Source organism: Gouania willdenowi, chromosome 24 (assembly GCF_900634775.1).
Source record: "Gouania willdenowi chromosome 24, fGouWil2.1, whole genome shotgun sequence".
Lineage (NCBI taxonomy): Eukaryota > Metazoa > Chordata > Actinopteri > Blenniiformes > Gobiesocidae > Gouania > Gouania willdenowi.
In genome coordinates, this window is record NC_041066.1 from 9,034,877 (window position 1) to 9,048,348 (window position 13,472).

Genomic DNA, 13,472 nt, shown 5'->3' on the forward strand with positions numbered 1-13,472 from the left:
CGCCAGCTTGTGGCGCTGTGGCCTAACAAGAATAAAAACAAGAACAAGACCGAGACAAGCTGGGACCGACACTAAACTGAAACCTTAAGAATCAGTTTTAAAAACCAGAACAAGTTTAACAGTTAGAAATAATTATTTCAAAAACGAAGTGTCTGACATATTCGTTCAGCTAAATTCTTGCAAAAAAAAAAAAAAAGATCCAGCCGCTGTTAATTTCAGAATATCTGAAAATAAGATGTTTATTTATCAGGTGAATTGAAGAATAGCGGAAAATCTAAAGTCCGGCCAGTCTGAGACTGAGACAAGACCGAGAAAAAACGCTCTTGAGTCTGATCAAGACTTTCAAAATGGGGTCTCGAGGATTATAACACAAGCTCAGGTGCCGGATATTGTTCAGAAGTTCTGCACTATAATGTATGAATACAAAGTAGCCTAAATCTTACTCACTAAACAAATGCTGGATCGAACTGACAGTTAATATCTAAAAGCTATGTCAGTATGTTTCCACTCTGTATGTGGGTGTTTCTCTCAATCACAGAGCTGACACTTTTATTTTTGCCAATGTTCTCCTCTGCCCCACAGTGATCCATCATCAGATCTGTTGGAAGTCATCCATCCTAAAGTCATCAACGTGCAGCCTTCTCCTCCTATAGCGGAGGTGAGCTAGTGGACAGGATGTTCACATTAATCTGAATGATTCACTATTTCATGTCTTTCCTATTTGCCCAACCTGCCTCAAACTCCCGAAGCTCTTTGATCTCTTCAATAATAAATGCATCACAGCAGCATCCAAATGTGAACTGTCAGCGTCCGTCAGTGCTCCACCAATCTGAAGGATGGGTCCTGATTTGCTGTAATTTGGACTTCAGCCTTTGGGCAGTGGGATCGATACTGGCAAGCAGCCAGAGCTCCATTAGAAAACATTCAGCAATGAGAGGACGAGGCCCTCTCAAAAGCAACTCAAACACAGTCAAAGTATTGCTGTTTGTACAACATCATTCAGTTATTAGCCAGCGAAGCCTTAGGGGTTTGGTCCAGAATACATCAGTGAGATGTTAGCCAGGTATGAACCCTGTGGACACAGGTCAGGTAGTGGAGCCAAGAGTTCACAGTAGGGCCGGGACAGCGTGTCAACGTAATCGATGATGTCGACGCAAAATATGCGCGCCGATGCGTCGTTTGACCCAAACAAAGATGGTGGCGTCGGAGAATAACTACCGCGAGTGGCTCCTCCGAGTTTCAAAAGCGCAAAACAGTGAGGACACGCACTCGTTCGTCGAAGGTAGCTGTTCCCCGTAACCTTTGTCCTTCATCCCGGGTGTGACCGGACGGCGGCGCGACAAGGAGGAAACACCCGCCGTGACATCAGCGGCAGCAGTAGCACACATACACATACATTGCACACACACACACACCGAGCCAAACACATTCTCTTTACAACCGAGTAGATAACATCAAATAGTGGTAAATAAGTGAAATAAGTGGTAAAAAACAGTATTTAGTGGCTCCTGAATAGATTTATTTTTACAGTTTTTATCATTTCATGTCATCTCCCCACTCGTGTGGGACCAAGACTGATCTTTGTATTTTCAGTTCATTTTCTAATCAAGATCATTTACATCATCATTATTATAATAATAATTTTTTAACTAAAAATGAACATTATAAAACCCCATATTTATTTGTAAATTTTCCAATTTCTTTCTCTTATTTTTTGTTGGAATTTAGAGTTTTAGAAAAATGTGAGTGGCAGAGCGGATTACTTGAAGTTATTTTCCTCAGTGTTTTCAACATAAATCTTAAATTATGTTGGTTCTTGAAGGACACCATGACAGGATGCCACTCCCACTGCCTTTTTATTTTTCAATGAATGCTACCTCTGACTCTGAATGCATTATTTTGTACTTTTATATTTTTTACTGAACTTTATTTTGGAATTTTGAGTTGAAGAGCAATAAACATATATTACAATGTTAAGGAATTATTTTTTCATTTTAGATAAGTAAATCAACATGTATAAATTACTTTTAGTCAATTAATGGGGAGATAATCGATAATCAAATCAAGTCGAATCGAATTGAACCAAAAAAATTAATTGTTTGATTAATTGATGCATCAAAAAATAATTGCTCGATTAATCGTTTAAAAAATAATCGTTTATCCAAGCCCTAGTTCACAGAAAACTGGTAAAAAGTTGGTAAAGCTGCTTTTAGTTGTTATGCTGCAAAGAAGTAGAAGAAACTGAAGTATTTCTTTCTGTCCACTGACACCAACCAGTCTGACCAGTAGCTGCCACATCTGAGCAGGCTGGTTCTGCTGTAGGTTTCTTCTCCACTATTGCTGATTCTTGCTCAAGTGAACTGGAAATGTCATGTTTTACCATCATAACGTTATACTTGGTGATGAATGCTATGAGATGACTTTTTGTTGTATTTGGTGCTATATAACTACAGTTGGGTTGAATTGAAGTCAGCATCAAGTATAAATCCAAGTTAAATGCTATTCTCTACTGCTTATGGCTTAATCATTTTATTGCTGATTTAATGCTTTTAATTATTGTTGATTTCAAACTCTGTTTAATATTTTTTATTGATTTATTTAATCATGTAAAGCACATTAATATACCTTATGTATGAAATGCATTATATAAATAAATTCCAGACTACATGGGGTTAAATGCAAGGTAAAAAAAACTTTAAAGCTGGTGTAGGTAATTTTCTCCAGATACACTTTTTAAGTTTTTGGTTGAAATTGTCTTTATGTCCTGACAGAAATGAAAATATTATGTGCTCTGAAAAAGGAACGAAGAAAATCTATCACCTGTAGCAGCTTTAAATCTGTAATAACTTCGACCAATGAAAAAAAAAAATTGGTCATTTTTTTAACCAATCACTTCTCTCTGCCTCCCTGCTCGTTCTCGACTTCTCGCGTGCACGAGCTCACACTGAAAGCGCGTCACTGCTGACAGAGTTAAAACAGAGTTTTTAGTCATGTTTTTTAACATGTATAATGGTAAAGTTTATTGTTTACTTATTGCTGAATGAGACATGAGACAACAAAGTTTCTGCAGCAGCGGTACACATGCATGTGAGTGAGACGGAGCACAGAGGGGATGGGGGGGGGGCTTTTGAAAATCACCTACCTTACCTTTAAATAAATGAATTAAATTCAACTATTTAAGCTACAGTTTTTTTCATCGCCTGTCAAACTGATGTAGAAATAGGAGTTTGTACAAATTAAAGGACCTCAAAGTACAGCCGCTGCTCCTCCACATCGTAAAAATCTAGTTTAAATATCTGAGTTTTGATGAGGAAGCCTGTTTACATTTTTTTTTTTTTTACATTTTTACGTTTAAAGTATAAAGCGTCCATCCAACTCATTAAATTCAGCTGTGCTTGGTTTAACAGAGCTCCCTCCTCTGCTCATAAGAGTTGTCATTACATGAATCATCCTAGGAGATGCGGAAGTCACAGATCAATGATACACAAGGTCAACTCAGGCCAATCACTGCAGTCACTGGAGAGCAATCCTAGTTAGCAATGTAGCAGCCAATTACTCACTGAATGCTGAGGTGCTTTTAGGAGCGCGCCGCACCAAAGTGAATTTACCAAGACACTGAAGCTTAAAGCTGGCAGAGGATAGCTGAGAGTGAACTGTGTGAGAGAAAGGTGACGATTCTTTAACTTTAATGAATCATTATTATCCAATTGCCCTGTGGGGTTAAATGTGGAGTAGGCTTTTTTTTTTACACTCCATAATGCACTAATAATCTTTACTTTTTCCAACATACAAATACAACAGAAGGGCAAAAAACATCTGACCGGAGAAGGAGAAAACCCCATTATATACAGGCCCCACCTTGTCTGCAGCTGAGAGTAATCAAATCATGCATTCATTCACATTGATTTTCAATTTGCCAACATTTATTGTTGCCCTGGGGTTCTTTGTTGGCATAATTATGCGGAACATGTTTTACGTGGTCCAGGCAGTGCACGACAGCCAAAGTCATGATGAAATAAAATCACCTTGCATTAACTTTACAACTCAGTCATGGGAAAATTTACAATCTCAATAACGCATTTTACAGTTATAGGGTAGAAGTAATAAGATCTGACATCAGTGTAATGTGGGCACATTTCCAGAGCACGACCTGATCAACATTTGGATTTAAAAATGGCTTAAAGTCACGTTTTTAAAGTACGTCATCATTTATTATAATTACCGGATATTCTGCTTTGATTACACAAAGAAAAATGGAAATGAAAAAAGAATTTAAGTTTAGTAAAAAACAAGCAAACTGTGGATTGAGAGCCAAAAATGGTTAACTTGCCAACAGTTTGAGGCCATACAGTATAATTTTATTTGCCTATTTACATAGAAAAACACTGTTTTGTGCATAAATTGTTTTGTGTGTACACACAATTCTGTTGACTGTCCACGTTTGTATGTGTTTTTGAGAAGAATAGTCACAATTTTTACCCATTTTGTTGAAATGTTGCGATGGCGGTGCCCAAAAATATTTCATTCTTCAAAGGAAAATGTTTGAGAACCACTTCTAATAAGTTGTAATTATTGCCACAGTAAGTGTGAGTTTACTGTACTAGTGTCCTGTAGACATATTTGAAGATCTCCCTGCATTCATATTAAATAAATGCTCTGCAGGCCTTAATGCGCTTCCATCCACTTACATATTATTAGTTCATCTTTCTCGTGCCTCTCCTCTGCTCCCGTCTGATTCATTAGCAGGCCTGCCGGCCCCTTGCCCTCCTTTACTGCCTCCATTAAATCCTTGCACTCCTCATGGCAACCCTCCATGAGCGACGAGTGTGTTTCACTTCATCATATCTGCTAAGCACTGCAGCCATGAAATGTAAATTCACTCAAAGTGAGCTGGTAACAGCATGAGAGGAACGCTTTGTCTGAAGATCTTTAGCTTCCATACAGTATCGTACCCAGAGTTTGGGTTTGCTGAGGTGGAAAATGTAATTAAACTGTGCTTTTGAAGTGAATTGAGCCGTTCTCTGCTGCAGAGGTTCATTCCGATTGGAGCCGTGCTTGCATAGAAAACAAACTGTAGGAAAGGCCGTCGTCTGAGAGTCTTTCCTGTTACTCACGTTCTTCCCTGAAAGACAATCTGTGCCATTCACATTAATTTAAATTCAGAAATTGAAACACCACAATCAGTCTGGTTTCTACCCAAAGTCCTAAAACATCTAGTACTTTAGATTTATTGGAGTCTCTGCATCTTGATCAGGATTAACATTCATAGAAGGATGAATAGCTAAATTAAAAATCTTAATTAAATGGATTTCAGAAATGACATGACACGTGTAAAATAATAACATTGTGATTAACAGCCAAATGAAAGTAGATCCAACACTTTCCTTTAGTGTTATATTTTTTTGTAGACAAGTGTGTGGTTGTATGGAACAACAGTAATACCAATGTACATATCACAGAGAAGAGGGCTTACATTTTACTGTCCTGTAAATGACAGATTTAGTGTACATTGTAGTCTGATAGCATCAAGACCATATTAACTTTATTAACCCGAGAACACTATAGCTCTAAAATTAGTAACACCATCACTAACACTTGGTTTTTACCTAATATAATATACTTAATAACAAGTTCAGATGAACTACGGCCGGGCTCGAGGAACATCTCCGCGTCAAATAGCACGTACCCCGAGATTTCAGGTAAGTGACTCGGTTTCGCTGAGTAAAAAAAATAAAAGGCCCCGGGGACCCCCTGGCGCCTCCGTGGCACATACGGAGTAATCGGCCTTATTTATATATTGATATGTGTCATTGATTTGGTACCCTTGGGCCCCTAATAGAATTCCGCAAGGCATAATTGTAATCTACGTTGAATTATCTTTGAAACGATATATATCACACGACTATGTTTCCATACATTTGGGAAATGGGGGGTGGGCCCCTGGGCCCCATTTCAAAAAGGGCTCTGATCGTCTCATCATTATTCACACCAAACTGCATGCCGATCCAACGAGAACTAACAAAGGAGTAGTCATTTGAAAAATGGGGCCCCCGGGAGCCCCCTGGCGCCCTCGTGACACGTGGGCTGCATTTATTTATTAGTATGTGCCAATGATTCCGTACCACCAATCGTCGTAATATTTGATTGCCAAATAAATGAGAAATGAACTTTTTTTCTTTTAGAGCCCCTTGGGGCCCAAATCAAAAATTGGGCATTGATGCGTACACATCCATAGATTATACCTACCAAATTTCAGCCTGACCCGTTCACGAATAACAGAGGAGTAGCCATTCTAACTAGTGTACACAACAACAAGAACAAGAAGAATAAGAACAAAGTGAGTGGCGTTCTGAGTCCGGTAGCTCGGTGTCACGGTCTGAGTTTACCTCCGTACTGAGATTATAACCCTAACCTAATTCAATAAACAAATAAAACACGTGTCCGTTCACTTTAAAAACAAAAATAAGCAAAAACTATTATTTTTTTTTTAGCAAAAATTCATTTTGCAGTAGTGCGCGCATGCACAAATATGCGCATAGACAATCTCAGTACGATACGCACTTTAGTACATGACACAGGCCTAAAAAGTGTTCCATTTTAAAGACCAGTACTTTTTTTATTGGGTAAAAATCACCTGTTTGTGATGGTATTTCTAATTTTAGTCATGGTTTCCTGCTTCAGCGCTTTATCGCTATTGATTTTTTTTTTTTTTTGGGCTGTTCCCTTTTTGGTGAGTCACAGCTAATTATTCACATGGATAATTAGGCAAAATTTCAGGTGAAAATCACTCGACCATGTGCCTGGAGGAAAAAGTAGGTTCTGGAGAAGGCAAACATCCACACCTTCAAACACAATGCTGAAGGTACCCATGTGTCCATGACACTCAGACAAATAAAATCATGTAAATACTGCACGTTTGCACGGGTGAAAATGACCTTATTTGCTCTCAGGTTAATATGGCAATCTGGCAAATCGATAAATAAGAAAAAAAAAAAAAATGAAATGCTACACTTGCACCTGTATCCACACACAAAAGAAACAACAATAAAACAGTTGTTTTCTGAATGCAAAGAATAGCCGTACCTAAAACTCTTTATGGACTTGCAGTTCCTAAAAGGGCATTAGTATAAACAACATTAACGGTAAATTATGTTCGCCACATGCTCACACTGTCAGTGTGATAAATGATAATGGGTGTGTACAATAGCAAAGTCAGTCTACCCTGGGTGCTGTAAACCAGTACAGAGTGAAGAAACGGGGTAGAACTACAAATAAACGCTGAAACCACACAGCTGAATCTGAATCTGGTTGTTTTCAGAATTAAAGGCATCTATAACATTAGTCTTTGACAGTTCACAAGGCAGTGCAGGGACCTTTAAAACCCAATCAGTCACTTCTCCAGCTCAGTCATTTTCCGAATAGCAAATGCTTTGTGCAAACTGTTATTTGACAGGTGTTTGTACGACTGTTTCCACGTTACACGATGTTCCTGCCACATTAATCTTTGATGTGTTTCCATGATGACGCTGGAGGTTTTGAGTGATTCTGCTTTTTATCGTTCTAAATTGCAGTTTAACTGAACAGATGGCTTCATTAAAACTTTTCATTATGTCTGTCATTTAAGGGGAAACGTTTGTCAGATAATAAACATCTGTGATGTAAAACGTTTCAATTATAGCTTCATTAGTTGTGGAAGCCCACCTGATGAACACCGTACAGATGTTATATCTAACCAAATTAATTCTTTATTCTGTGTATTTTTGTGATTTATTATACTTTGGTTAGGTGGTTGGCATTTTAGCCACTCATAAAGGAAGCTTTTGGTTTACTGTGTGGTAGTATTTCCCAAACTTTATTGCCCCCATTTCTTATTGCAAGTACTCCTTAGCTCATGTTATACATAATTAATTTGTGTTTAAGGGCTTTGCTAAACTCTTTCCTGTGTCTCGTCCAACACTAACCTTGAATTTAGACTTTTTTATTCATTTATTTCTGATGTTTTTGCTTGTTTTGAAGTTGAACTTCACCTCTTGGTGTATTTTAAAGAGTTGTGCCACAGATTATTATTGATGGATGAGGAAAAAAGTATGTAAGCATGTAAAAGACAAATAAATAAATAAATAAATAAAAACATCTATAATGATTTAGAAATTATCTGACAAATGTTTCTGTGTACCTCCTGAGAGGTGTTGAAGTACCCCTAGGGTTACCCCAGTTTGGTAGCCACTGCTGTAGGACATACACACATACTTTTTATACATGAATATTATGTTTACACAGATATTTGTATACGAAAATGAAAAAAAAAATAAAATAAAAACTCAATAATCGCAAAATGTAATTTAAAACAATATACCAAAGGTGAAATGATGTTACATGGTAACAGTCCCTATGAGTCAATAAAAGATCTGCAATGTAAATACTGCCCATATGGGGAATAGGCTTACGGAGCGAAATTAGGTGCATGTCATCTACAGATTATTCTATAACGTCTTTTTGATATTTATCATAACATTTTTGCAAAACTTTTATGAAACTGCCCGAGGTGCCCTTGAGCAAGACACCGAACCCCAACACTGCTCTGGTGTGCTCCCTTCATTGTAAAAGCAGCCCCAATCTCTCCATTAATGCATGTCCACAGGTCCTGTTTGTGCATGTGTGAGAATGTGTCACTAAAAAATATCGTGTGTGTAATATAATTTCCCTTCAAGGATTAATAAAGTATTTTAAAGTTCAAAAATTGAAATATACTCCACACTTTTTGACAGTGATTTTTGCTTTGTCACGTTTAGATCCATGGGATGAAAATCCAGAAATGAAACTGATTCTCAAACTTAAATTTGCAAAGCGTTTATTTATTTGCTTGTGTGTTTGTCTTTTAGCATGATTACATCCAAAGTACTGAATGGCTTTTAATCACATTTTGACCAAATATAGACCTTATTCCATGGAACAGTCTATTCAATTTTGGAGGGAATTTGGATCAACACACTGATTTTAGATGCATTTGAAAAATCTCCCATTGTTGGTGAAATTTCAAAAATTCATATCTTGGTTTGTAATTGGCCGATTTTCATTAAATTTGACTCAGTTATGTTGGTTTGGTTCCTCATTTACCCCATCAAGTTTCATCCAGATCAGATCAGGATTGCACATTTCATTGCGATCTTTCTCCAAAAATGGCCCATACATTTTGACCTATACTGTATGGATATTAATGGGGATAGAAATTCCTTCCAAACCTTTAACATGTCAATGGTCATAGTATGATGATTAGGATCATTAATCCAGATTACTGCCAGGCTTTATTTGAAGTTTGCATGTCATTTGAGATCATTCGAATTTCCTCTGACTGTGTGTGTGTGTGTGTGCGTGTGTGTGTCTTACCATCAAAGTTATTCATTCCTCAATCCATGCTAACAGTAAATTTGCGAGGAGATCAAGTCTATTTTGTCATGTACTAAAACTACCCAGTAAAATTTATGATTAATGGCTGATGTCTTCATTGAGTCTACATTGTTAGAGTGATTTAAAATGAGAGACAGGTAAATCTCCTGCTATCGAGTATTTTATAACTAGACTGGATTTAAACAGGGCAGGAGCTGCTTCAGCAGAATTCCACGCGTTAAATTTAATCTACCTTTTGCACATTCATCACTTCATGACCTTTTCCTTCTTTTCTCAGGTTCAGGGACGAACGCCTGAAGGCCCCTGGGGCTTTATGTAACATAGAAGTTTACATTTACAGCTGGAAAAGTAAATGTCACATTTTCAGAAAAAAGATTTGGCTCCACATGTGAGGAGCTCGCCACTGTTTCCCTGCAGTGACTTTAATTTCACATTGAAGTCCACCTGACTCTGCAAAGCATCAGCGTCTCTGCTCAGCTCAGTTCAAATGATCATCAAACTGATTGCCAATGTAACTGTGGAGGGAAGCGTGGGAATAATTTAATTGATTTGCCTTCACTTTTTACTGAAGAAAGTGATCAGTGTTTCTGACAGGAATCCGATTGTGCAGTAACGCCTTTCCTTAATGCTCTACTTCATCCAATTAGCTTTAAAGAAGACTTCATTTACCCTAGAAGAAATATTGTGATAATAAGCAGCATCACTCCACCCTTAGTGTAGCAAAGCCTATATTCTATTTAGGGGGGGGGGGATTGGTCTGATGGGGAAGCTTAAAACACAACTCTAACAACTCTAAGCTGGTGTTTACTTTTTCATCAACATCAAGTGAAGTAACTTTGAACTTACCACAAATGTCTGTTCTCCATTAGTGATTGCAAAACCAAGAACTTAATTTGGCAAAACATCCTGCAGAAATGAAAGGAACAATACAGATATTTCTACAGAGCAAAAGAGTTGTGTCACTGCTTTGTGAGGACTCATCTGACTTTGTCAAAATTGTTCATAGTATCCTCTTATACAACAAAACAAACAGAGGACTACAGTTTCCATCAGAAAAAATCGTAATCAACAACCCTGAAAACAAAAATGTTACAGATAGGTTTAGTGTTGAGTTCAGGTTACAGGATAGCATCCTAAGCAGTGAAGCCCAAACTTCCCTCTCTCTGGGCCACTTGGTTTAGCTCTTCCCTGGGGTATCCTGAGATGTTCTCAGGCCAGTCAAGACACCGACTGGGTTTCCATTACAGATTTTTGCAAAATAAAAGCAATATTTATAAATGTCGACTAAGTATAATTGCGCTTTGAACGTGTTTCAATTGAACGTTGTTTTGGGCTGGAGCCTCGCAACTCCCGTGAAATTTCATCCCGCGAGACTTTGGCGCAGGGAGACGACGCTCCGAATCTCCTTATAACACTCTATTCCTTTGTTGTTTACTGTCTAATGTGGCACTAATAATTTTTTTTTAAGTATAACGCTAAGAAATGTCCCGGTTTCCTCTTCTGTCCACACGTACCACGTCGTGTTTACTCGAAGAGAAATGGTCATGTGACCAGGTACGTCACGTCCTGTGATGTGATGTGTATTTGCGAAAAAGTGTTTCCATGGCGCTTTTGCCACACATTTCATTATCGAACAACTGAAATTCCTCCTCATGAAAGCGTGAAAACTTTTTTGCGATATTTGAGGGTTTTTTCTAAATTTGGGTGTTTCCATTAGCAGTTTGTATTGCGCTATTTAGATTTTGCGCATTTCCGAGGCTAATGGAAACGCAGCTGCTTACTGTGTTTCTATTACCCTTGGAAATGCACAATAAAAACTGGTAATGGAAACACCTGAATTTTGAAAAACTCCTCGTAATCATTGCTAAAAGTTTTGACGCTTTCATAAGGAGGAATTTCAGATGTTTCGATATTGAAATGTGTCGCAAATGCGCTATGGAGACACTTTTTCCGCAAATACACGTCGCGGGACATGATGTACCTGGTCATTTCTTAGCATTATACGTAAACATTATTACTGGCACGTGTCAGACGTGAAACAGTAAAGGAAGGTTTGGTGCATCCATCTTCCTGCAGCGACGTTTCGCGGGATGAGATTTCACGGCCTAAAGCAACCTTCAATGGAAACACGTTCAAAGGACAATTATACTTTGTCGACATTTAAAAATATCGCTTTTAATTTGTGAAAAAAAATCCCAGCTATTTATGATCTGATGTTGACATTAACAGTTGTTTTGTTAATAAAAGCGAAATCACCACTAAAACAAATATATCATTTGCATGAGTTTGGTTTTACTCGGTCAGGTCCGGGTCGAAGCTTGAAGGTTCGTACCATAACTGGTCTGTGATTAAAAGCAAATCAGCGCCACAAAAAAAGCCAAGACAAAATATTTGTCTCTCTTTTTTCTTTTTCCTCGTCTTCTTCTGCACCTGCTCATTCATTCTCCGGTTCCGCTGCAAAAAAAAACAAAACTTTGAGACAAACCCAAAAAAAAGCATGCGGGTCAGTTTGGAGCCGTACGCCATTCACACTGGAGTCTGATACAGGTCACATTTTAAATGAAATGTGAACAAAAAATCATATCTGAGCAAAAAAAATAAATAAATAAAAAAAAATAAAAATAAAATCAGAATTGAGCATTAAAGCTTGCAGTGTGAACGTAGCCTTTGTTATAGTTTCTTTATTTTTAGGCAGTCTTTGTTGCCAGTCTGATTTCTTTAGCCCTGAGTGCAGCATTGATAGCTTAAAATGTACCATATATAAGTCATAAGTTCATTTTTTTGTGTACTTGGAAGGTACGATTAAGAGCATCAAACATCGAACTTTCAGGAAGTCAAATAAAAGACATCCACTAATGAGAAAAAATAATTAGAAAAGGCAAGACTTAATGCATAATGCAAGGGAATACTTGTCATGCTGAAGGCGGAAAATAGAGAAAAAGATATTAAAAATCTTCTTTTTTGAGTAGAGCTCAGCGTTATAACTATAAGACTGGGGCTAATGACAAAGAGGAATATGTCATTAATGATGCTCCGCTGTGGGAACATTAAGCCTGCAATTTCCACAATCACATATTTCTACACTTTTACTTTTCTTTATAGATAATTAACCCAAAGTGTCACCCCAATAACTATCCTTTATTTTTACTACTGATTTAACAAATACACTTTCTATTCTAGATGGATAGTTGCTGTAGGAATGGAGTCATTTGACTAGTTTTTGAATTTTTACACTAAGAGCATGGAATCCTAAAAAATATGTGCCTTTAGTCAGTGTTTTTGTAGTCTATGTATATATTCTACGTCAAATTAATAGTCAAACAGTTTCAATATCACTGAAGACATATAATTTAATTGAAAAATATAATATATTTTGATGGTATATTTAATTTTTTTTAATAATTTTATATAACATATATAATAATCTCTTTTTGATTGTATATTTTTCTGATAGTATTTAATTTCAATTATAAATTTGGTTATTTTACATTGTTGATATATTATTTTGTTATTAGAGCATCCAGCAATGGGCATAGATTAAAATTCAAGACCTATAAGGAGTGTTCATGTGATTTTACTTATTCATGGTAGTGTGAAATTAAACATGCACACAACTAGATAGAAATGCAGCTTTACTTCTGTTGGTAAAGATGTATTTGATGTGACAAACCTTTAAACCATTCCAGTCTGGAAACCAGTCCAACAGCACTCCTGCTGTTATAGTGTTATAACAATATTGTAATATAATATGACAGCTGATCAAGTGTTCCATCTTCACCACTGGTCTTTGAAGTGGATGTCAAAAATTTGGGCAGAAGGAAAAAAAAAACATGAACTTAAGATTAGGAGTGTGACAGTATCTCAATACGGCGATATATCGCGATATCTTTCCGCACGATCGATTATCGATATGCTCCCGCTATGTATCGATTTTTTTAAATTTTTTTAAAATTTTTCCTAAACTTTTTCTGCTTTTTTACTAAAATGTGCAGGTACTGTAGGTCTTCACAGAAATGTTGTCACTGTTTGTTGAAGGAACCAATATCTTGTTTACTGGAATATTG